Genomic DNA, 24,902 nt, shown 5'->3' with positions numbered 1-24,902 from the left:
CCTACTCTTAATGGGTACTTCGTAAGGGAAGAAGAGGATTTTCCTTTTTGTGGAAATGTTGAACCATGGTTTGATGAAACCGTCGAAAGATGCAACCCGGGTTTGATGTATTCTTTCAAGATGAGTTCAACTGGGTAACTTATGAAGTAGAGTGATAGCAAATGCTAGTCAAAGAAAATGATTAAGATAGTTGCATCACCAGAATGGTGGAAGTAGCACTGATTGAAGATGGGTTCTCCTCTAAGAACCCTACAACACTGATCCAGTCAAAGGAATTCCCAAGTCCTCGAGTACTCTTGAAGAGGGAATGGGAAAAGAAGATAAGACTTATCTGGAGTCTACAACATCCCACAAATTTAAAAGGTCACATTTGTTCCTTTCTGCAGAAGCCATGAGCTCAGAAGTTACATGAGCTCAAGCTTCTTCCTTTCAGAGGAAGAAGCACTTATGCAAAGCAAAGAAGAGCACGAAGAATGATGGTTTGCATATACTATGCCCGAATCAACTGCAAAGGGAAGGTCTGTGAAGGTGGTTGAAGATGTGATCAAGGCACCGGGATGGCATCCCTCAATAGGCTGGAAAAGATGGACTTTATAGAAAGAGGATTGAGTAGTCTCCACCAATCTTCACCGCTTAGAAAGTTCTACTTTCGAGAGCATGAGGTTGATCAGCTGGTATTTGTGAAGATACTGGTTCCTATCAAGAAGAACCATTGCACCATTGAAGAAATAGCAGCAACTTTCCTAGAAGAAGAAAGAGGCCCGTTGTCACATCTCCTCATCCATCAAGCTGTTGAACCACTCCTGAATTGGACTAGCATTGGAGAGAATTTCAAGTTCACTCATGCTACTGAGTCAACCACCCTGGATACCACTGATGAAAGCATTAAACCAGTCATCGATTCTATAGTCGAGTCAATTGAAACTGTTGTTTATGATTTCATGTCGGCCTCCCCTCTTGAGGAGAGTCTAGAGTCCGTGTATGTCGGGTCTATTACTCCTTCTTTCATGAATGAAATTTTTGATTCCGAGCATGACTTGCCTCCTTTTTCTGATGATGATCTTAATAAATATCAAGAGTTAATAAAATAATGCAAACCGAAAAGAGCCCAACCTATCCGTGAGGATACCCAGGTTATTAATTTAGGAACCAATGCCTTCGAGAGGTAAAAATTAGCACCACCCTAGACAACGAAGAAGCAAAACAGATGATTAGTCTTTTGAAGGAATTCACCGAAGTCTTTGCTTGGTCATATGAGGATATACCTGGTATAGACCCCGACATTGTGTAACACCGCTTGCCAACCTACCCTGGGCAAAGTAGTCAAACAGAAGCTCAGAAGGATGTGTTTAGAATGGAGTGAGAAGGTCAGGGAAGAAGTACTAAAGCAATGGAATGCGGTGTTCTTAAAAGTAGTAAAATACCCCTAATGGTTGGCCAACATTGTACCAGTGCCAAAGACCGATGGCAAGGTACGAATGTGCCTAGACTTTTGGGATCTTAACAAGGTGAGACCTAAAGATGCCTTCCCATTACCTCACATTGATGTATTTTTTGACAACACGGTAGGGCATGCCTTGTTATCATTTATGGATGGATTCTTGGGATACAACCAAGTGAGCATGCACCCCGAAGATCGGGAGAAGATAGCCTTCACAACTCTAGAGGGAACCTATTGTTATAAGGTGATGCCTTTTGGACTAAAGAATGCCGCGACAACTTATCAGAGAGCAGCTACGGCCATATTGCATGATATGATAAACAAAGGTCTGGAAGTGTATGTGGAAGACATGATAGTGAAGTCAAAAGATCGACAGGGGCATATTCCTGCACTAAGGTGATTCTTTGAAAGAATTAAGAAGTATCAGCTGAGGTTGAACCCTCAGAAGTGTGTCTTTGGGGCAAGAGTGGGAAAATTGTTAGGGTTCTTGGTGAGTGACAGAGGCATTGAAGTCAACCCTATAAAGATAAAGGCAATTCAAGAAATGCCCATGCTTTGAACTGAGAAGCAGATACGAGGATTTATGGTTCACATTCAGTATATCAGTAGATTCATAGCTCAGTTGATCACAATCTATGAACCAATTGTCAAGCTGCTGAAGAAGGATCAACCCACAGAATGGAATGACCAATGCCAACAAGCTTTTGATAAGATCAAAAGATACCTCATGAATCCACCAGTATTAACACCATTGGTGGAAGGAGAACCGCTTCTGTTATACTTATCAGTGGGGGAATATTCCATGGGCTCATTGCTAGCATAAAAAGAAATGGGAAAGGGGGTAGAGCATGCCATATATTACCTCAACAAGAAGTTCCGGGAATATGAGACGCGGTACACATCTTTGGAAAAAGCCTGTGCCACACTGATTTGAGCAAGGAAAAGGTTACAACACTATATGGTAGCTTATCTAGTACATTTGATCTCAAGGATGGATCCAATCAAGTACCTCTTTGAGAAACCAGCTCTAATAGAAGGGATGGCCTGGTGGCTGCTCCTGCTATCAGAATTTAACATCACTTATGTTACTCAGAAATCTATCAAGGGGAAAGCTATAGCTGATCATTTGGCTACCCACCCCACAGAAGATGGAAGAGCCTTGGATGATGCCTTTCCTGATGAAGAAATCACAGCAATAGAAGAAAAAGACACAGCTTATGAATGACAATTGTTCTTTGATGGAGTGGCTAATCAAAAAGGGTGTGGTACAAGAATATTGCTTGTTACTCCTAATGGTCTTTATTTGCCTTCATTATTCCGCCTTGATTTCCCCTGTACCAATAACATTGTTGAATATGAAGCTTATGCCTTGGAACTCGAAACTGCCATTGAGGTGAAAAGGATCAAGGTGTATGGAGATTCATCCATTGTCATTTGTCAGACGCAAGGGAAGTGGAAGATTAGAGATGAAAAGCTGAAGCCATACAAAGAACATCTGGAAGAGGTGATTGGACACTTTGAGAAGATCTCGTTTGAATACTTCCAGAGAGATAACAATAGGTTTGTTGATGCCCTCGCAACCTTGGTATCCATGGTAGAATGCAACCTTATGGCTAGGGTTTGACCATTCTTGGTAGAACAAAGAAGCAAGCCCATTTATCACAATTCGGTGAACTCTCTCATCGTAGATGGTCGGTCTTGGTTCACTCATATTACGAATTTCATCAAAGAAAGGAAATACCTGATTGAAGCCATAAAAAGAGAAAAGAAAATTCTGAGAAGATATGCCACCCAGTTTATCCTTTAAGAAGATTTATTGTACAAGAGGTCCTATGACGGAATACAATTGTTGTATGTGGATGAAGAACAAGCTACAACCATCATGGAAGAAATTCATTAGTGCCTCTGTGGACCCCATATGAATGCCAAGATGCATGCTAAGAAGATTCTTAGGCTGGGATACGATTGGAATACAATGGAAGCAGACTGTGTGAGTTTTGTCAAGAAATGTCATAAATGTCAGATATTCGCTAATATCATACATATCCCACCAACGGAGCTGCACTCCCTCAGTTCTCTTTGGCCATTCTCCACTTGGGGCATTAACATCATTGGGAAAATCAATCCTAAAGCATCCAACAGTCACGAGTTTATCTTGGTAGTCATTGATTACTTTACCAAGTGGGTAGAAGCCCAGTCATATGCAATCCTCACATATGCTAAGGTAGCAAAATTCATCCAAGAAAATATCATTTCCTGATATGGAGTACCTCAAGAGTTGATATCAGATCAGGGATCCCATTTTTGGGGTAAAACCGACAAAATCTGCACAAAGTTTGGCTTACAGGCTACAAACCAATGGGGCAGTAGAAGCAGCTAACAAGAACACCAAGGTGATCTTATAGAAAATGGTTGAAATACATAAGGATTGGGCAGACAAGTTGCCACTAGCTTTGTGGGCATATCAGACCTCTGTACGATCCTCAACAGGGGCAACTCCTTTCTCCTTGGTATATGGGATCGAGGAGGTGCTACCCATGGAAATTCTAGTACCATCACTAAGGGTGCTTTTTGATAGTCAGTTACCTGAAGGAGAATGGGTGAAGGCCAAACACGACAAGCTCAACTTTCTTGATGAAAGGTGAATGAAAGCCATGGACAACCTAAAGAAATATCAACTAAGAATGGTAAGGGCCATCAACAAGAATGTGAAGCCCCATCACATAGAAGAGGGGGAACTTGTTCTTCGAGAGCAAAGAGCCCCAATTCATGACCCAAGAGGGAAGTTCTGGCCCAACTAGAGTGGCCCGTTCACCGTCAAAGAAATTCTACTAGGCAAAGCTATAAAACTCATAGACCATAACGACAAAGAAATACCCAGACTGGTCAATATGGATCAAATCATCCTGAACTACGTCAGACCTGATTCCTCTCAAGGGATACATAGGCAACTTGACATGTGTAAGTGCGGCCTCAACCGGATTAAGGCAATAAATTGGTTCCTAAGAATCGCCATTTGGCATGCAAGGCCATTGGACATTCATCATTCGTTTATGGTCCTCCAGATTCGTATCCAGAATTTCATCTCCCGAAAGTCACCACTTGGCACCAGTTTTTCAAGGCCAGTTTATTCCACATCCTTGATCAGTAAAAAAAAAAAAAAGTGTGTTTGATACAACAGTGGTGAAGGTTTGGTTGTGTCATTAGCTAATGAGTGATACTTGGTAAATCATTGTCTTCCCTTTTGTTTGTGATAGTTGCAGGAAAATTCATGGATTCGTTGGATGAGGCATTAAGAAAATGGACCTTGAGGGCACCAGGACTATTAGAATCCGTGAATATGTCAATGCTCTGTCGGATCGGGTGCATAAAGCTACATCACCATGTACTCCAACAAGTGCCTCAACACTGGGATACCAATCTTTATGTGTTTTGGTTTGGATTAGTTGAGATTTGTCTAACTCTTGAGGAATTTCGAGTTTATATGTTATCTCCACCTAAGAGCAAGTTGATTCAACCATCTTTGAAGAAAGATCACTCAAAAGAGATTCATGACTTTTCTGGATGGGGAAAGGAGGAAATGAAGCAATTCATCAGATATGGAAAGATTGATATTCTGAAGGCGGCTAGGATCTTCAGTCAATACATACCACTAGGGGGAATCCATTAGCAAAGGTCACAGGATTCTTATCTACTATGCATAAAAGCTCACTATGTTCTCCGAACTCTAGGATGTGGTGCACCAACTGTCCTAATAGAAGTGATAAAGCAATTTAAGAAAGTAAGAGATATCATTCCCATAGTCCTTGTAGAGACATTCAAAGGACTTGATGACATGAGCCATAGCCATAGACTCAGACTTGATCATCATCACGGAAGCCCCGCCATTTTCCAACTATGGCTACTTGATAAGCTGAAGCTAAACAGGGCATAAAAAGAATGCTAACTCGGAGCTCTTTGGTACTAGGAAAGGAGGGAAGCCCCAGAGTTTAAGCTCATTGTTGATTGGAAAGAGTATCTATAAGGAAGAAATACAAAGGACATTGCATGGAGATGCCCAGGGAAGCCACGGGAGGATTTTCTTATAAAGAACCTTGGATACAATTACATCAGGTTGATGGGTTTGACTCATACATCTTTTTACTTGCCCACTTACATCAGCTGACAGTATGGACAGAAAGCAAGCGACCTCGAGGAGTTAGTGAGCATTTACCCACCCCAAGAATTGTCTCCTTACATTGTTGCCTATCTATCCCGTTTATGGTAGGAAAGTTATTTTTTTGGAATTCACTTTATAATAAAATGAGGAAATACTTGGATTTTCGTGTTATCCCAGTTGTTCCATTGAAGTCTTGCGTTATGGAATTAATTTTGCTTAAACATTCCCAAACCATAAATAAAAGGAAATTTTCTTTGTGCCAAAGATAGGTTTCCATCCATAAAATGCTAAAATAAAAAAAGTGAACAAACAAGGGGAGGGAAAAGAAAAATAAAAAATATACAAGTGTTTGTTCTTGCAGGAATTACAAGAACAGGGCGAAAATCCTCAACTGAATCATACTCTGAGTCACCCTCATGGAATGACGAGGAGCTCGGGGATGCTAGTCCAGCATTCTCTAGTCTCTGGGTCAAATCTTGAATCAGTGCATGCTGCTAGGCATTCTCCTGCTGGTAGGAGCTGACTTGGCTCTCCAAGGCGACAATCCTTCAGTCCTAAGAAATATAAGAGAGCATCAAGAAGAAGAGTAATAAAAGAAAAGGGCAAAAAGAAAAAAGAGATAGAAATACCTTGGCAATCATCGCCTCACACAAGCCATGATGCATCTTCCTGATCTCATAATAGACCTCCGGAACATCTGAGAAAGAGCGTATCAGTCAAAGGAGGTCGAAAGTCAATTGAGGGATGGTTAGATACTTACATAGTCATAAGGAATGGGCAGCCCAAGGGAAGCATCTACATCTGTTCTCCACTCTAGAAGATGAGGGAGGCTTGGATTAGCTGTATTGGGGTAGCACCAACCTGGGAAGCCATGGAAGGGGATGGTGGCTATCCTGAGAGAACCCGCAATAGTAGAAGGTCTAGTTTACGATTGACCAGTAGCACTGACATGTGACTGAAATGTAGAAAGATCTACAGGTCATGTTCTCCCCTGAAAGAACATCAATCAATACCAAGGCAAAAAGAAATTGAAGCATGAAGGAAATACTTAAGAAAGGGCAACATACCACTGGACCATCAGGGCTAAGAGGGGTGCATACTGTCTCCTCCTCAAGAAAGGTTTCGTAGTCCCTATCCCAGTCAAGGAATGTACCATCCCATACTCCATCGGCCAGCCTCTCAATCTGGTCCATACGAATGCACTTCGGACAATGCATGGTGGGAGAAGGGAGACAAGGAGAGAGGCGTGCCTCAAAATCAGACCATTAGGGTACGACTCTCTCTCCCATGTACTAGGCATGGCCCTATATGCCCCTGAATAGGACTCGGTTCTAAGATAGGTACTTAGCCAAAGCGACTTCATCAAGGTTTGGGAATGTAAAAGGCTGGAATGGCCTCCAAGTGACCTATGAATCCAAGAAAAAGTAAGTACAGCATAGGACAGAAGGAAATTTAATGACAAATGTGGCATACCTCTGTAAGGCCGTTCAAAAGAGAATGAGTAGTGGTACTTAGAGGATGGCTCTAACCCTTAAGTACCCGATTGTTTCCCCATCTCATGACTATGGGAAAGGGCAATGCTCAAGGGTCCTTCAGCCTGGGGGCTATAATCTCTAGGTGCTCAAAGCACTAGGGCTGATTTAAAAGATCAAAGTAAGGAAATGCAACCAAATGAAAGGAAATGAGTACAAGAATTACCTGGAGAATGTAGCACACTCCCTTCAGACCTCGGTCTCCATATGATAACAGGCCTAGGGTCTGTAAAAGGTATGCACAGGCGGCCCTGCCCCAATCCCAAGTGTCTATCTCCCGAAGATTCTGGAAGAAGGCTACTAGGAGAATATCCACCCCTCCTTGGAGATCAGTAAAGAGACACTAACCCACAACAAACAATAGGAAAGAGCGGGTCACTTGTGCAATGTTACCAGGGTTTATCCCCAGGCTAGTGCTCTACCAACGTGCATTGATCTCACCAAGGCGGATATGTGTCTGATCAGCTGTAATGTCAATGCCTGTCAAGTCTACGAATTCCCTGACTATCGGAGTCTTAGGAAGGGTCAAGGGTCTCCCCCCAAATGGTATTCCTATCAAGGCATAGAAGCACAGGGGCGTGATGGTGATCTCGCCAACAAGAAGATGAAAGGAGTGGATACTCGGCCACCATCGCTCCATTAGGGCCCCTACCAAAGCCGGACTGAATTTTCTAGTCTCTATGAAAGCTAATCGACTCATGCAAGATGAGTCAACCATCTCCTTTACTCTACAGGGAAGTATCTTGTACCATGCCCGATCTATGTCCGAATGGCCATATAGGGCCAAGGTTGGTGGTACCCCCCCTTCATGCTAATAAAAAAGATAACAATAAAAATGGTAAATGAAAAAAAAATTGATACCAATTCCAAGATACAAATAAAAAATTCTTACCACCAAATACTAAGTTCGAAATCATTTTCGTGGTAGGAAAGTAAAAATCAAAGGGACGGTAAAATTCAAATTCATGAGGTAGGTGAAAATTATATCACATGGAAGTGGAAGGTAAAAACCAAAGGGAAAGTAAAATTCAAATTCATGTGGTAGGTGAAAATTATATCACATGGAAAAGAGGAAGGTAAAAGTCCTAATTTTATTGATAGGTAAAGAATTTTTCATAGTCAAAATTCAAAGTAAAAAAGCAAATCAAAAGCAAAGGGCAAGATTCCAAATCAAAGAGCCAAAAATCAAGAATCAAGGGAAAGTCAAGAAAAGAAACAATTGCATTTACCCGGCCCCAGGTGGCCCAATTTCATTAAACCAACCCCAGGCGGCCCAATTACATTTACCAATTTCATTGAACCAGCCCTAGGTGGCCCAATTGTATTTACCTGGCCCTAGGTGGCCCAATTGCATTTACCCAACCCCAGGTGGCCCAATTTCATTGAACCAAACCTAGGCAGCCCAATTGCATTTACCCAGCCTTAGGTGGCCCAATTTCATTGAACTAGACCTAGGCGGCCCAATTTCATTGAACCTGACCTAGGCGGCCCAATTGCATTTACCCTACCCCAGTTGGCTCAATTTTATTGATTCGGCGGCCTAATTGCATTTACCTAGCCCCAGGTGGCCCAATTTCATTGAACTGGCCCCAGGCGGCCCAATTGTATTTACCTGGCCCCCGGTGGCCCAATTTCATTTAACCGGAAGCCCAGCATAAGAAAAGACAAAGATCAAGTACTAACGACTTTTGCAGGATTGGAAGAGAAGCGAATTTCTTTTCTACAAAATCGGCAATCCAGGTAAGTCTCAAACTTTAAAGTAGTTAAAAGATATTACTTCATCATTAATGAGAAAAATGACGACAGTATATGCTCTGGGTGACAAAATGTGATCGTTCTTTTCCTTGCCCTTCAGCCATTAGCATAGGCCTCGGCTAAAGAGGGGTATTCTATAGACACCCAATTTTGTCACCCCCTCCGGCTATGATGAAATACGAATCTTTGATGTGACTTCTTGCTTCTGATCAACAGAGATGATGATTGACTAAGGAAACTCGGAAGCATCCCCTACCTTAAAACCCCAAAAACCCCGTGCAAGAGAAAAGAGGGTCTAATTTTGACGTTTTATATATGAAGGAATCCAGTCAAGATGATGATACGGATGGACAGTACTTAGAAATACGATTCTGACCATATATGGTACGTCAAAATTGTACTGTCGGATCTCCTGCAATCTTCTCTGGAAAATTATATTTTTCTACGCGCATGTCACGCGCACCAATCTACACATAGCAGTAGGCCAACCCGCGTACTCATGCCAGGTTAACCCGTGCGCAGTCGCAAGTTAGCCCGCGTGCACACAGGCCAACCTATGCGGGCACACTAGCTGGCCTGCTGCTGCACGTGGGTTGGCCTATGGCTGCGCATGGGCTGGCATTGCCCGTCTCCCACATGCATCCATACATGCCCCGTGCACCCCAACCCAGCCCTGTGTGCTGCCATCAATGGCCAAAATTTGTGTTCCACTGACTCGATAGGTGAAGAGATTTTCTCTTCACCTGCTTGTGCATAAATCTCTTCACCTGCTTGTGCATTTTACACTACCTTGCTAGCATACCCTACTCCAGAACCTCCCATTGGTCTATAAAGGAATCTTTTTTTACCTTATTGTCCCAAAAAGTTACCTTTCCCCCCATTGGCCAAAGAAATTTACTGTCCAGCCAATTGGTCCAAAATTTCTTACTTTCATCCTATTGGTGTAAAAAAATCACTTTATTCCCCCATTGGCTAAGGGAATTCCCTTTCCCTCCCCATTGGTTCAAGAATCCTATAAATAACCCCCCCTCCATTTGGTTTTTCACACCAACAGACCACAAGATTTCAAGCCTCTTAGTGAGAGAAGCTCTACCCTCTCTCCTCCCCTCCCCCCTTGAGGCTTTTCAAGTCTTCAGAGAGATCTTTATAAGATCCAAAGTGTTCTTTGGATCTTCGAAGTGATCTTTGGGCCTTCGAAATTCTTTAACCCTTTGCTTTCGTTGAGTGAGCTTTTATCGGAAAAATCTTCCCTTAGTCTCCCTCCCCCTCTTGAGGTTCATCAAGCCTTCGAAGAGATCTTCATAAGATCCAAAGTGTTCTTTGGATCTTCGAAGTGTTCTTTGAGCCTTCAAAGTTCTTCAATCCTTAGTGAATAACCTATTCCCAGCAGAAGCCCTACCGGAGTGCCACCTCAACCAAAGTTCGAAAATATCTCACCCTAGTGGAAGCTCTACTAGAATACCCACAGCCTAGCCCTCCTATAGCCTATCCTCAGAGGAAGCTTTGTCAAAGTGCGACCTCAGTCTATCCCTCCCATAGCCTATCCCTGGTGGAAGCTCTGTCCGAGTGCCACCTTAGCCAAAACCCAGAAGTAGCCCATCCCTAGCAGAAGCTCTATCCAACTACCTCCTCAGTCTAAGCCTGAAAATAGCCTTCCTAACTGAAGCTCTATTCGAATTCAAATCTAAAAGTAGCCGTTCTTAGACGGAACTCTATCCGGATATCATCACAGTCAGCATCTCTCGAGAAAGGAAGTTGGAGGTCAAGACCATCTTCCCTTGAGTCCGGAGAATCCACAAGGAAGTTCGCACTAGCATCAACCAGGGGTTCCACCTCTCTTGACCCGAAATAGGGGTTAAGCTCAGGTATAATTTATCAATAGAATTAGCACAATGTAGACTTTATATAGACCTTGTTTTAGTGTACATAGTTATTTAAAATCAGTCAATATACATATGTATGATAACTTAGCCGTGCATATGGAATAGGAATAATCATGGAAAATGTTCGTTCTTAAGAATCTAGTAAGAAGATCAGTTGAACCGGGTAGATTAGGTGCCAAACAGCTTCCCAACTCTACAACCTAACACTTACCCTAAATATTTAGACCAAACCAACTTTCGAGCCCTTTTCTCAGGAATTGGGCCCACCTCTGGGTCCTAGGCCCATAACCCTAGGTGGTGATTCCAAACCTCTTTTGCATGATCCCGATCCCCGTATTGGACCATCATCAAATCCCCATCTCGAAAGATAACTTTACACTCTTATGAAATAGGCCTCCATGTATGTCCGAGCGGCGATACGACAGTGCAGAGCCCGTAGGGTAAGCACACACGACACAACCCTCTCTCATAAGAGAAAGATAAGAGAGAGGATGGAATGGATGCAAGCCCTTTTCCTCCCCTACAATAGGGAGGAAAGCCAACATCTTCTCCAGCCACTACCGTCACTGTGTCGACTCCACTGGGGATAAATGTCAAGCTTTTGACACTATTTGCTACCATTAAATGCAAGAATATTTTTCACCACATCTGTTTGAAAACATGTTTGGCTAACCCCATATTTGTATTTGTACTCGCTAACTTCATCATGCATCGTGCTCGAAGTAAAATCATTTGGCAAGGGACTCCTTGTCATGCCCGCACCCTCGGGGAGGTCAGTGCATGTCATGGAGAGTGCTTTGAGAGAAAATGGTAGCCACTTCCTGTACAAGGGTGTGGGGTATTGTTAAATGGTGAGGATGTTCATAATTGTGCCAGCACCCTCAGAGATTTCTGTGCACTTTATGACATTCTGAGATCGGATAATGATATTCTTGTATTACACCTTTGCACACAATCACTCACGGTTCCACCACCCCGTTGCCAGTTGCTTAACCTCGTGTGTAGTCACAAGTAATGGGCAAGGAAGTCACCCCTTGATCTCGTACCCACGGGTATATCAAAAGGATCACATACCTTACGTATATAGATCCTATCAAAGAAGCCTTGTCGGTCCTATTGCATCTACCGCATGCTCGCATCATATAGGAAATAGATGGAGAATGCTAGGAACGCCATAAGCTGATTTGTAGAAATTGTTTGTGGTTTTGAAAAGAAATTTTCCTATGATATATTCTAGTCGTAAAGAAATGCTCTCCTAAGTGGGTTTCGGATAAAAGATGCCCTTCATCCTTAATTGAAACATGGAAGATTTGGCATATGTGATAGAGGCTGATTTCTGTCAAAGTCCCGCGAAATGTTAAATTATCGAAAAGACCCGAGGTAGAATTCATGAGCATCATATAAAGTGCGAGGCATGCATTGCATCATTTGTATTGTGTGTGCTTACTTTCCCCACCCCCTCATTGAGCATGACATGCTCTCCCCTCTTTATTTACTTCTCCTAGATGTCGAGACTAGTATTCTGTCGACTTCTAACCTTGATTATGAGGCAATGGCCATGTATCACCTAGCCTATTTTCCAGAGGATGAAGCCAAACATGGAACCGACTGTGACTGTGACTGTGACGACTGTGCCTACGGAGGCCAGTACCTCTGAAGAGTAGGAAGTGGTTTTGACAATACTCTTTGTGTAAATATTTCTGTCTGAGAGTACTCTGATGTATTAAGCTATGTAAGTGATGTAAATCTTTTTGTGTAAATATTATTTTGATTTTATGTTATTATGGATAACTGTAATATATATGGTATCACATAGTGACACTGGGAATGATGTAATCTATTTTGCAAAGGGATTGTTTATATCTTTATGACTTATGATTTATGAGCTATCCTGAGTTTAGATCCTAAGGGAGTAGGCTGACTAGATGTAGTGAGGTGTCCAGTGCCACATACCTTGGCCTTAACAAAGGTAGGGTGTGACATTCTAGAGTTACATATAGCTTAGAACTCTTCATTTACTTTAAGGTTCCCTTCATAGTGTCCATTCCTTGGGCTCTAGTGTTTTGTTTTCGAAATTTATCTTAAGGAATATACCATTTGTTTTATTTCTTTGGTCTATTGGTCGTTTTGTCTCGTCAAAGCCTCGGAGGAATCAGTGTAAGAGAAGAATCCAAATTGCTTGATTGAAGTAAGAGTTACTAGTGAATCCAATCAAGAAGGATTCTGGCATGCCCAAGCACTCACCAGCATGGTTAGTTGACCGTAACATACCATGGAAGATTTCGTGCCAACATTCACCTAGTGATACAAGCTAGTTTCAAGTCAGGAGCCTGCAGTCTCAAAAATTCCATCAATCACCCCACAAACCCCTAATGAGTAACCCCTAACAGCCAAGGTCTTTGAAACCCATTGGTCACCCATGCTGTGGGACGGCCACGGTCCCAAAAACCCATCGGTCCCCATGCTGCACCGCCTATGAGTACAGTACGTCCTACTGTGCATATAGTATTCTTAATAACATATCACCCCTTGGGATTAGCCAGTACCTTACCCCTACTGGTAAGGGGTGTAGCACTTGGGTTGTGATCCTAACCAGATGCAATCTACATGAATGTATTGTAACATCCTAAGGTGGAAGCAGTTGACCTCAGTTTTATAGCCAAATTGGCATAAGAAAGAAGGTTGCTTTGCTATGGATTTATATATACATGAAGCGAGAGAATTTGGCTGATTCATTGGCCAAGGAAGGAGCACAAAATAGCCAAAAAGGGGTGGGATCAATCCTACATTGGATGGACTCAAGAACCCAAGAGGTAAGACAGCAAATGGACTAAAAATAAGCAAACTGGTGGAATATCCTGCTTCCAACCGGCCAGCCAGGTTGGCTAGCAGAATGCAGGAAAAAAATGGTTTTCTATGTGGGGCCCACATGCCTACACCCCCTAGCCTAATTGTCATGCCCCGCTCACATAGAATCGGACCTGTGACTGGGTTCCCTCCGAGTAACCCAAAACCACCAAGATCATCTGATACAATAACCACAGCACAACAAGCCACATGTACATAGAAATATGATAATGTACTATCAGCGAAAGCCTTGTCATGTATAAATAACTGTAGATCCCCATATACTCTAGATACCCAAATTATTATACATAGTATAGTTACATGTGCGCCCGTAGGCATGATATTAACATAAGAAATAACAATTTAATTATCAAGAGCATAAAAAGGGGAGTATACTAAAAGAATCAAAAGAGAACTATAAATAGAATCTGCTACTGTTGCCCTATAATGCAGTTCTCGCATGGGCATCCATCATCAAATCCATTTGGGACCCACCAATCCCCCACTGGAGGTTGGTCGATGGGACCCGGCACAGGTTCCTCTACAGAGTAACCTGTAAAATCATCTAAAAATGTGTGTATACGAGGGGTGAGCTCACTAGCTCAATAAGTGGAAAGAAAGACTAACACACGCAATTGCAATTCAAATGGTATTATATGCATGAGGTTCATTTTAAGCCTATTTCCCTTAAGCAATCATTACTAGGTCATAGGGTACATGCTACTCACAGCCACAGTGCGCGTATGCCCTGGGTACAAGATGTGTTCCCCATCCTGCGATATGCCTATAGGGTTGTTGGAGAAGGCCAACCGTAAGCACTCGAAAAAGTAAATCGTGGTCGAACCACAGCAGAAAAGTAAATCGTGGTCAAACCACAGTAGAAAAGTAAATTGTGGTTGAACCATAGTAGAAAATAAAAACAGTACGATTGGCCCTCTGAATATCACCAAGGTTTCAAACTGTCCTAATGATCAGCTAGACGTACTTCTAACCACCACGGTGGTCCGCGATCGACACTTCCCCCCAGTGATAACCCAACACGTAAACCCCTATTAGGAAGGGTTGTAGCACGAGGGAATGTGAAATCCTAATCACATGCTCCTAAATGAGATAGTACGACTGCATAATTTTTTCGCATCCCATTCCACGATGTACCAATGCATGTGTTTCCAAGCCATATTCTAGGAATCCCATACATGTTTGGAAAATCCTCATTATGATTCATCAATGACTAAATCCATGCTCAAGATTCACAGCAAGTAACAATTAATTAGAAATCTAAAGATACAACATGTTCATTTTTAAATGCATCCAACAGTAGTCAAGCATATGCATGAGAAGGAAAATCGAAATGTCAAGTTAATATATGAATGAATAAGATGCCAAAAATACTCCCAAAAGAAAATCAAAGTCCTCTCCTCACTTACCTATTATTGTAGGAGAATTTGTACTCACGGTACAGGTAAGATCCGGAGTGAAGACGAGTGTCTCAAAACCTAACACAGATAGGATTTTAGAATGTGTCATTTCAAAATTATAAAATGACATAAGATATGGTCATGACGTATTTAATAACGCGGAGAAGGTTGTTGGTGAGTTTGAGTTCCAACGGAGCTCATTTGGGCTATAGGTGGGTCATACAGGTGGGTAAGAGAACCCACCTATGTAAATTACCCAGGCAAACAACACCTAGACACAAACCGGTGGGTCTAGTACCTGTTGGTCCTACCTGTCAGTAGGCCCAAAAGAGACTGATGGGTCATACCAATGGGTCATGGTACCCGCCGATCTTACCCACCTATTGGACCAGAAGCCCAGGTAAGACTGGGGGACACACTGGTGGGTCTGACTACCCGCCGATGCTACCCACCAGTGTTCTACAGGTTTTGCTGAACTTCTTCTCTCCTCCATCCCACCTCTTGGGAACCCAAGGGGGTTGTTCCAACTTCATTTCTCACACATTTTAGGCTTCATCTACTTGATCATTTCATGGATCTAAGTTAACACCAAAGTTTTGGGGAATGAAATCATACCTTGGCTCAAGAACCCCAAAACCTAAGATCCTCTTTCCAAACTCAAAATGTCACCTTAATACCTCCAAATCTTGGTTTTTCTTCCTCAAACCTTCAAACAAATCACACAAGGGCTCCATTATCTCTTTGATTTGACCACACACAAAAGGGTTTCATCACATCCAAGGGTTTATGGCGTTACTTATCTCAAAACGTAGATCTCAAGGCACCAGTCACTATTCCAGAGACGAAAAGGTAAGATGCGGCTTCGAAAACCAAGGAGGAACCTTCTTCCCTCTTCCTTCTCTTTTTCTTCCTCTTTTCTCCCTCTTCTTTACTCCTCTCACCAAACTTGCTGAAATCATAAATGGGAGTGAGAGGGAGACTTAAATGGTAAATATCTTCTAAGGCTTGTTTGGTTTTGCCCTTTTATGGGAAAAAACACATTAAATCACAATTTTGGGTGAAATAGCCAACATTATCAGGCACACATGACTTCATTACGATGAGGAACCCGAAATACACGTGCTCATCCAAGTTGGGCTTGTTGAGCCCACATTTCTCCCACAAGTGGGTCACACTGGTGGGTCTCGCACCTACCAGTGACCACCCACCAGTTTTCCGAAACAAAGCCAATCTTACTGTGTTTTGGTGGAAATAGGATCTTGACGTGTACCTCACTCTTGCCACGTGTTGTGGACTAAGTTCTTATCATTCAATACGATTATATACCTTTCCTCTTCATACATGGCTTTATGGTACGTGCAAGGGCAAGGCTTAGGGGTGCGAATCACATCGGGTACAGACTCAATCTTGTCCGACCACCTCGTATTTGACGTGACCTTTGCTATCATACACCAAAAGGCACCTGTGTCAACCCTTTTCGGTTAAGACCTTGCAAGGCCAAGCTGAACCAACCGGTCAATAAACCGGGTTCAGAGAGCAGGGCTCTACATCTACGCCCCTCTTTAAAAATTTTGTCCTAAAAATAGAAGTTACCTGATAGTCCAAAAAGATGAGGATATTTAGCCTAGATTTCATCTTCTTTCTCCCAGGATGCCTCCTCAAGTGAATGGTTGGCCCATCTCACCTTTACAAAAGTAATAGATCGATTACGAAGGGTCTTTATCTTTCGATCTAGGATTTCAAAAAGTTGCTCTACAAAGGTTATATCAGCCTTTAAGTACTCTGGTTCCACAACTAGCACATGCGATGGATCATGGACATACCGCTTCAATATTGAAACATGGAATACGTTGTGAACATTACGGAATGAAGGTGGAAAGGCCAGCATATACGCTACTGAGCCAACACATTTCAAGATCTCAAATGGGCCAACATATCTTGGACTCAACTTGCCCTTCTTGTGGAGCCTATGTAGACCCTTTGTAGGAGAGATTTTGAGATATACCTTCTCCCCCTCTTGGAATTCTATGTCTTTTCTGCAGTTGTTTGCATAGCTCTTTTGACGTGATTGGGCCACCTTGATTTTCCCCCGAATGACATCCACCTTATCACACATGATTTGTATCATTTCTGGCCCAAGCATTTGCCGTTCTCCCACATCATCCTAATATAAGGAAGTTCTACACCTTTTGCCATATAATGCCTCACATGGAGCCATTTCGATTGTGGCCTAATAGCTATTATTATAAATAAACTCTATAAGCGGTATGTTTTCTTCCCAACTGTCATTCATTTCCATTGAACATGCCCTGAGCATATCTTCTAGTATTTGTATGGTTTGTTCTGATTTCCTGTCAGTTTGTGGATGAAAGGAAGTGTTTAGGTTTACCTGTGTTCCCATGGCATGCTGAAGGCTCCCCCAGAATTTAGATGTGAACCTTGGATCTCTGCCTAACACTATACTCACTGGTACTCCATGCAAGTCTCGACCATAAACGATGCCGACCAGGGATCGACTGATGTTGCTTTTAGGACTCCGCCGGCACCTTATAAGAAATCAAAGTTTTTGGGTTCCAGGGGGAGTATGGTCACAAGGCTAAAACTTAAAGGAATTGATGGAAGGGCACCACCAGGAGTGGAGCTTGTGGCATAATTTGACTCAACACAGGGAAATTTACCAAGTCCAGACATAGTAAGGATTGACAAACTGAGAGCTCTTTATTGATTCTACAGGTAGTGGTGCATGGCCATTCTTAGTTGGTTGAGTGATTTGTCTGGTTAATTCCATTAACAAACGATACCTCAGCTTGCTAACTAGCTATGTGAAGGTGTCCCTCCACAGCCCACTCTTAGAGGGACTATGGCCATTTAGGCCACGAAAGTTTGAGGTAACAACAGGTCAGTGATGCCCTTAGATGTTCTGGGCTGCATGTGCACTACACTGATCTATTCAACGAGTCTATAGCCTTGGCAGATGGGCCCAGGTAATCTTTGAAAATTTCATCGTGATGGGGATAGATTATTGTAATTGTTGGTCTTCAACGAGGAATTCCTAGTAAGCGTGAGTCATCAACTCGCGTTGACTACGTCCCTACCCTTTGTACACACCACCCATCGCTCCTACCGATTGAATGGTCCGGTGAAGTGTTCGGATCGTAGGGACATGGGTGGCTCACCATCGTCGACATCACGAGAAGTCCACTAAACTTTATCATTTAGAGGAAGGAGAAGTCGTAACAAGGTTTCCGTAGGTGAACCTAAGGAAGGATCATTGTCGATACCTGCCCAGTGAGACCCGTGAACATGTTGTGTTGTGCAATCAAGGTAGGGCATGCAAGCGTGAGCTCCTTCCTTCCCGACCCTTGTAAAGGTCGGCCTGCGATCCTTCATAGCATTCGACCCAAACACAACCACTTGCGCAGTCGGCGCCAAGGAACTCTCAACGAAAAGGACATGACATCATTGTGCCTTTGGTGTGGTGTGGTCATCCTAGATCCGAATCTTATCTTAACGACTCTCGGCAACGGATATCTCAGCTCTTGCATCAATGAAGAACATAGCAAAATGCGATACTTGGTGTGAATTGTAGAATCCCATGAACCATCGAGTCTTTGAACGTAGTTGCACCCTAGGCCATCGGGCTGAGGGCATGCTTACCTGGGCATCACACGTCATGTTCGTTGCCCCTTTTGGTGGTGGTGCAGAGCAAAGATTGGCCCCCCATGTCTCTGTTCAAGGTGTGGTTGGGCCAAAGTCAAAGGCCCCTTATGTGGCAAGCATCACGATAAGTGGTGGTTCGAGCCACTTTGCCATTGTTCAGACATTATGTGCGTGTTCTGCTCCCATTGGGCTCTGGTGACCTTGATTGCCACTCGATGGCATTTTGACTGCAACCCCAGGTCAGGCGGGGCTACCCATTGAGTTTAAGCATATCAATAAGCGGAGTACAAGAAACTTATGAGGATTCCCTTAGTAACGGTGAGCGAACCGGGAAGAGCCCAGCTTGAGAATCGGGCTACTTTGTCCCTCGAATTGTAGTATGTAGAAGCGTCCTCAGTGGCAGACCGAGCCCAAGTCCCCTGGAAGGGTGCACCAGAGAGGGTGAGAGCCCCATCGTGTCTGGACCCTATCGCACCACGAGGCACTGTCAACGAGTCAGGTTGTTTAGGAATGCAGCCCTAATTGGGCGGTAAATTCTATCCAAGGCTAAATATGGGCGAGAGACCGATAGTGAACAAGTACCGCAAGGGAAAGATGAAAGAACTTTGAAAAGAGAGTCAAAGAGTGCTTGAAATTGTCGAGAGGGAAGCGGATGGGGGCCGGCGATGCATCTCGATTGGATACGGAACAGTTAATAGTCAGTCCACCTCTCGACTCGGGGAGTGGACCAATGTGGATTGCGACAGCTTCCCAAGCTTGGGTTGTCACGTTATACCTGAGGAGATTTCATTACCGTGATTATGATAGGCCACATGTGCCTTGATGGCATGCCTATTGGCAACTGCATGCTCCGGGCATCGGCTTGTCAAGCTCCCCATTTGACCCATCTTGAAATATTGACCAAGGAGTCTGACATGTGTGCGAGTCAACGGGCGAGTAAAACCTATAAGGTGTAAGGAAGCTAACTGGTGGGATCCCCTTGTTGGTTGTACCACCGACCAATTTTGATCTTCTGTGAAGGGTTCGAGTGAGAGCATACCTATCGGGACCCGAAAGATGGTGAACTATGCCTGAGCGGGGTAAAGCCAGAGGAAATTCTGGTGGAGACCCGTAGTGATACTAACCTGTAAATCGTTCGTCTGACTTGGGTATAGAGGCAAAAGACTAATTGAACAGTCTAGTAGCTAGTTCCCTCCGAAGTTTCCCTCAAGATAGCTAGTGCCTGTGGGCGAGTTCTATCGTGTAAAGCCATGAATATAGGCATCAGGGGCGTAACACCCTTGACCTATTCTCAAAATTTAAATAGGTAGGATGGCATGGCTACTTCATTGAGCCACGCCATGACATCGAGAGCTCTAAGTGGACCACTTTTGGTAAGCAGAACTGGTGATGTGGGATGAACCCAAAGCTAGGTTATGGTGCCGGATTACACGCTAACCTAGAACCCACAAAGGGTGTTGGTCTAGTAAGACAGCAGGACGGTGGTCATAGAAGTCAAAATCCACTAAGGAGTGTGTAACAACTCACTTGCTGAATCAAATAGCCCCGAAAAATGGATGGCGCTGAAGCGCACAACCTATACCTGGCCGTTGGGGCAACTGCAAGGCCCCGATGAGTAAGAGGGCATGGCAGTCGCCGTAAAACCTGGGGCGTGAATGGCACTTGCATATGGGTTAGTCGATCCTAATGGACGGGGAAGCCCATCAGAGAGCATGTTCCTGAACTGGGATGTGGCGGTTGATCACAACGTTAGGAAGTTTGGAGACATCGGCGGAGGCCTCAGGAAGAGTTATCTTTTCGGTTTAACAGCTTGCCCACCCTGGAAACGGCTCAGTCGGAGGCAGGGTCTAATGGCTAGAAGATCACCGCACATCGTGTGGTGTTCGTTGTGCCCCTGGCGGCCCTTGAAAATCCAGAGGATCGAGTGCTGACAATGCCTAGTCGTAGTCATAACCACATTAGGTCTCCAAGGTGAATAGTCTCTGGTCGATGGAACAATGTAGGCAAGGGAAGTTGGCAAAATGGATCCGTAACCTCAGGAAAAGGATTGGCTCTGAGGGCTGGGCACGGGGGTCCCAGTCCTGAACTAGTCGACTGTCAACGGGCTGCTCAAGCTGATTTCACAGTGAGAGCGGTTCACTGTGTGCCAGTTAAGCGATGGACTGGGAACTACCCCCTCGGGGGCCTTCCCCGGGCATCGAACAGTCGACTCAAAACTGGTACAGACAAGGGGAATTTGACTATTTAATTGAAACAAAGCATTGCGATGGTCCCTGTGGATGGTCACGTAATGTGATTTCTGCCCAGTGCTCTGAATGTCAAAGTGAAGAAATTCAACCAAGCGCGGGTAAACAGTGGGAGTAACTATGTCTCTCTTAAGGTAGCCAAATGCCTCGTCATCTAATTCGTGACATGCATGAATGGATTAACGAGATTCCCACTATCCCTATCTACTATTCAGTGAAACCACAGCCAAGGGAATGGGCGTTGAAGAATCAACAGGGAAAGCAGACCCTATTGAGCTTGACTTTCGTCCGACTTTGTGAAATGGCTTGAGAGGTGTAGGATAAGTGGGAGCTGGAAACAGCGCAAGTGAAATACCACTACTTTTAACGTTATTTTACTTACTCCATGAGTTGGAGGAGGGGCTCTGCCCCTCCTTTTAGACCCAAGGCCCGCCTCAACAGGGCGATCCGGGTGGAGGACATTGTCAGGTGGGGAGTTTGGCTGGGGTGGCACATCGGTTAATAGATAACTCAGGTGTCCTAAGATGAGCTCAACGAGAATAGAAATCTCATGTGGAACAAAAGGGTAAAAGCTCGTTTGATTCTGATTTCTAGTACGAATACGAACAGCGAAAGCGTGGCCTATCGGTCCTTTAGAGCTTCGGAATTTGAAGCTAGAGGTGTCGAAAAAGTTACCATAAGGATAACTGGCTTGTGGCAGCCAAGCGTTTATAGCGACGTTGCTTTTTTAGCCTTCGATGTCAACTCTTCCTATCATTACTAAGCAGAATTCGCCAAGTGTTGGATTGGTCACCCACCAGTAGGGAACATGAGATGGGTTTAGACCATCGTGAGATAGGTTAGCTGGCAGGCTACCGCACACTTGGCCATAATCAAGGCCTTATTGCACGAACGTTGTCTCAAGCACGGGAGCAAGCATGGCTGTGCTACCCTGCACAAGGTTACAGGCCAGCATGTGCATGACTACGGGAAAGGTTGCACTATCATATGTATGGATGCAAGCTTGGCTGCACATGTCGCGTGCATGATGGTAGGCTGTCTTGCACACGGCTGCACTACCGAGGGCACTTGTGGCTATCATGGCCTAACAAGGTGCAGGATGCTGCTTACGTGGCAGCAAGCAAGGCTGTAATGCACGGACATGGATGCTGGCTATCGTGCATGGGTGTAGGCATGGCTGCACTACTGCATGGAAGGCAGCTGGCATGGCCGCACAAGGTGTAGGCATCATTGCGGGTAAGGTTGCACTAGCACACGCAAGGCCACTGGAGTCAAGGCAGGGTGCCATGCACATGGATGCGGGAGTGGCTGCAATACCGCACACATAGTTGTATGCCACCTCACTCATGGCTGAGGGTAAGGCTCCACTATCATGAGCATGGTTGCAGGCTATTGCGCGCACATGGCTGGGGGCAAGGGTGCACCACCACGCGTAAGGTGGTAGGTAACAACACACATTGCTGCTGGAAAGGGTGCACAACCGCACACAAGGTGGTAGGCACGACCACACATGGCTGTGGGAAATGGTGCAGGCTGTTGCCCATCTCGTACTTCCAAGCACATGGCTGCAACCACGGCTGCACATGCCCTGCGCAAGGTTACGCATGTGGCCGCACATGTTGTGCGAAAGGTTGTAGGCATGGCACACATGACACGCAGATGGATGCATAGCCGCACCCAAGGTTACATTCCTCGCCACACATGTCATGCCCTTGGCTGCACTAATGCGTGCAAAGTTGCTGGCATGGCAACACATGTCTCGCCCCTGGCTGCCCAACCATTCACAAGGTTGTGTGCATTGCTGCACACCGCCCTCCAGGTCGCATGCATGGCTGCATGTGCCACACACAACACTGCCTGTAATCGTGTGCTGCTGGGTGCGCATGGCTCCCTACCTTCTGCTGCCATGCCCCCATAGTTGCTATCACATGTGTCCGTAGCTGCATCGCATTTTAAAGAGAGGCATGGAATTTGAAAACAAGTAAATGGTCAATGCGTCCCGATGTTCAACCCCTCTGGCACACACCGTTACCTGCCACCCTAGGCTATTGGGTGCGCAAGGGTTCCTGTCTTGTGCTGTCGGGCCCCCACAGCTACTTCTGGATGCACTCGTAGCTGCATGGCATGCCCAAGATAGGCCTAGCATGTGAAAATCACCATCAAGGCATGTTGGTTCCGATGACTGCCTTTGATGTGCGCTGTGGCCTGCCTTGGCATGTTGTTGGGCATGCATGGCTCCCTACATGGCTGTTGCCACGTACGTCGGTAGCCACATAGCATGCCCAAGAGTTGTATGGCATGTGAAGGACAGCAACATGGTATGATAGTCTGGATGATTAGCTCTGAGGGATGGGCATGGGGGTCCCAGTCCCGAACCCATCGGCTATCAATGGACTGCTCGAGCTGCTTTCACAGTGAGAGTGGGTCACCGCGTGCTGGCCGGGGGATGGATTGGGAACGGCCCCCTTGGGGGCCTTCCCTAGGTGTTGAACAGTCGACTCAGAACTGGTACAGACAAGGGGAATCCGACTGTTTAATTAAAACAAAGCATTACGATGGTCCCTGCAAATGCTCACGCAATGTGATTTCTGCCTAGTGCTCTGAATGTCAAAGTGAAGAAACTCAACCAAGCACGGGTAAACGGCAGGAGTAACTATGACTCTCTTAAGGTAGCCAAATGCCTCATCATCTAATTAGTGACGCGCACGAATGGATTAACGAGATTCCCACTATCCCTATCTACTATCCAGTGAAACCAAATCCAAGGGAACGGGCTTGGCAGAATCAGCGGGGAAAGAATACCCTGTTGAGCTTGACTCTAGTCCGACTTTGTGAAATGACATGAGAGGTGTAGGATAAGTGGGACCTGGAAACAACGCAAGTGAAATACCACTACTTTTAATGTTATTTTACTTACTCCATGAGTCGGAGGTGGCGCTCGGCCCCTCCTTTTGGACCCAAGGCCCACCTCGACGGGGTGATCTGGGTGGAGGACATTGTCAGATGGGGAGTTTAGATGGGGTGGCACATCTGTTAAAAGATAACACAGGTGTCCTAAGATGAGATCAACGAGAACAGAAATCTCGTGCGAAACAAAAGGGTAAAAGCTCGTTTGATTCTGATTTCTAGTACAAATACGAACCGTGAAAGCATGGCCATCGATCCTTTAGACCTTCAGAATTTAAAGCTAGAGGTGACAGAAAAGTAACCACAGGGATAACTGGCTTGTGGCAGCCAAGCGTTCATAGCGACGTTGCTTTTTGATCCTTCAATGTTGGCTCTTCTTATCATTACGAAGCAGAATTCGCCAAGTGTTGGATTGTTCACCCACCAATAAGGAATGTGAGCTGGGTTTAGACCATCGTGAGATAGGTTAGTTTTGCCCTACTGATGACAGTGTCATGATAGTAATTCAACCTATTACGATAGGAACCATTGATTCACACAATTGGTTATCGCACTTGGTTAAAAATCTAGTGACGCGAAGCTGTCATGTGCCGGATTACGACTGAACGCCTCTAAGTTAGAATCTAGGCTAAAGAATCGACGCCTGTGCCCATCGCCCATTTGCCAACCCGCAGTAGGGACCCGCCAGCCCCCAGTGGCATATATCGTTGGCCAAGCCCCACAGTGGATGTGTTGTGTGGGCTGCCTTGAAGCGTAATTCTTGTCGGGCGATGGGTAGAATCCTTCGTAGACGACTTAAATACGAGACGGGGTATTGTAAGTGGTAGAGTGGCCTTGCTGCCACGATCCACTAAGATTTAGCCCCATATTGAATCAATTCGTCCCCCATCCTTTTCCCCTTTCTTTCCCCCAAATATTTCTAATTCTACCCCCTCACCCTCCTGAGGCTAGGATTGTCCATGCGTGGCCCCAGGTATCCCCCTAAGTGTTAACTGCCCCAACGGTTGCCTGAGTATGGTTATGCGTGTTGCCCAAGTGAAGTGTGCCTATGTGT

The 24,902-nt window shown here is 44.8% G+C and overlaps 1 non-coding gene and 1 pseudogene across 1 annotated transcript; both read left to right on the top strand.

The window, feature by feature from the left end:
- Positions 1–18,547: 18,547 nt before the first annotated feature.
- LOC122092546 lies at positions 18,548–18,702 on the top strand. The gene has a single exon (XR_006144200.1). It is a non-coding gene; the product is annotated as a 5.8S ribosomal RNA (ribosomal RNA).
- A 223-nt stretch (positions 18,703–18,925) lies between these two features.
- LOC122092537 lies at positions 18,926–21,811 on the top strand (annotated as a pseudogene).
- Positions 21,812–24,902: the final 3,091 nt, after the last annotated feature.

Source organism: Macadamia integrifolia, chromosome 10 (assembly GCF_013358625.1).
Source record: "Macadamia integrifolia cultivar HAES 741 chromosome 10, SCU_Mint_v3, whole genome shotgun sequence".
Classification (NCBI taxonomy): domain Eukaryota; kingdom Viridiplantae; phylum Streptophyta; class Magnoliopsida; order Proteales; family Proteaceae; genus Macadamia; species Macadamia integrifolia.
Note: the sequence above shows the minus strand (reverse complement) of the source record. Positions and strands in the feature narration are given on the sequence as shown.